A 1,852-nucleotide genomic window follows, 5' to 3' on the forward strand; every position below is an offset into this window, starting at 1 on the left:
ATATATATATATATATATATATGCAGATGTGTCGCCACTATATCTCCGAAAATACGAATTGCTCGTCAGTCACCGTGCTCACAGATGTCGCACTATTTTATTCATTTTTTTTTCACAACATTCTCGTCAGTTTCTCTCTGATCCCCGTCGAAAGTGGAAGGGTTAGATCCAATTACGGTCCGCGAACGATTTGATAGCGGGTAAACATTTGCGATTTACACATTGTATATATCCTGCATCGTGATGGTTTCATCGGTCGATGCACCGTATCGCATCTCTCCGTACGCTTCGAATAACGCTTCGAATAATGCTTAGCGATCCAAACATCATGCAGTGTTCGCTACGTGGAATGCTACGCTTTGGTTTTCAATCTGATTTTCGCTCTCGCTCTCACGCACTAACCGTACGCGGCGAGAATAATTAAAGTAGGCGTTTGATTGGCGAGGGGTACGCAAAAATCGTGAGAAAACTCACACGCTTCTTCTAAATCAAAGCTCGCGTTGAGCTCGCGAAAAAAAGATATTGATGAGCATCTCCTGTACAATCCAGATTGATTTTAACATTTTAACTTCGTATTGAGAGACAAAATACGAAAGAATTACAGCCATTTGAGAAATAGTTAGGGAACGTCTATAATTCAGTCGCAATTGTGTTTTAAAACTCTAGTCTGTAAATCGATCATGCATCTATTTCCTCCGCGTAAACTCGCGAAAAATGAAAAGTTTCATTGGCGAATTTAACAAAACATTCCACTTCTCACGAGTTTACGTGAAGAGGATGGATACACGATCGATTCGCAAACTAGTGCTATTTTAAAATGACTACGACTTTAATACAATTGCGACCGCATTGTAGACGATCCTTTCTTTAGTCAAATAGTAACGTTAAAGTCAATTATACTTCTGCGCGCGAAAGTTCAACCCCATACAAGCCGACTCAGCAGTTTATACGACTTACGTGGAACTTCGCGCCCTCATACGCCACGTCGGAAGATGTGCCCATTCGTGTTAGTTTTTTTTGCTCGCGGTTAATAATGTTGGCGGGTGCACTTCACTTGCACACATCGCGCTACCTTTCTTGTTTTCGCGTGAGTCCATTCGTTTCCAGAAGCGACGCGATGCGATGTAACGCGATGCGATGCGCTACGCCGTTGGTGACAATTTTGCCGAGAGGCGGGAGGCGACGGGGGAATATAAACCTCTCGCATTTCCCACGGGAGATGCCACGGAGTGGCTAGGAGGACACCGGCGTCTAGACACCGTCAGCCGGCGTCAAACCGCGAGCGTCGAACCAGCGACAACAATAATCCGCCGCCTCCGTTCGCCGTCCTTCGGGATATCCTAGAAGTGATTGCTGGCTTCCGTAGACCAGCAACGTCCACCTTCCTATGATCCTCTGCGGGCTCATCGGCCGCATCACGGAAAGCCGCTGCGAGTGCGTTCGCAGTCACGTTTGCCTTGCTCAAATATATTTTGATGCACAATATTGAGTGTATCTTTTTATCAGAAAGTGTGCGACGAAATCGCTTTTAAATTCAATTCTTTATTTCGGTATATTACATAATATTCGGTACATAATTTTATTCACGGGAAAAATATTATAAAAATTGCCACAAAATTTCAATAAGCTTACAGAACCGTACAGAATTATGATCGAAATGATCATACATCTGTCCAAAAGAGTCATGCATTTGATTTTTTACTACAAAATCAATGTATCTGTGAATTTATCTTGAATTTTTTTTTTTAACTTTATTAAATATTTTTTCATATCTCCCTCTCTTTCTCTCTCTCTCTCTCTCTCTCTCTCTCTCTCTCTCTCTCTCTCCCTCTCTCTCTCTCTCTCTCTCTCT

The 1,852-nt window shown here is 42.7% G+C and overlaps 2 protein-coding genes across 7 annotated transcripts in view; both read left to right on the top strand.

The window, feature by feature from the left end:
* Positions 1–1,852, top strand: part of LOC116844583 — a 414,325-nt gene that overhangs the window by 109,795 nt on the left and 302,678 nt on the right. The gene's annotated exons all lie outside the window — the stretch shown is intronic.
* The window catches only part of LOC116844587, an 80,372-nt gene that overhangs the window by 4,676 nt on the left and 73,844 nt on the right, over positions 1–1,852 (top strand). The gene's annotated exons all lie outside the window — the stretch shown is intronic.

This window comes from Odontomachus brunneus, unplaced genomic scaffold (assembly GCF_010583005.1).
Source record: "Odontomachus brunneus isolate Ranch 3 - 2012 unplaced genomic scaffold, Obru_v1 Obru_scaffold_042, whole genome shotgun sequence".
In the NCBI taxonomy this organism is placed as follows: domain Eukaryota; kingdom Metazoa; phylum Arthropoda; class Insecta; order Hymenoptera; family Formicidae; genus Odontomachus; species Odontomachus brunneus.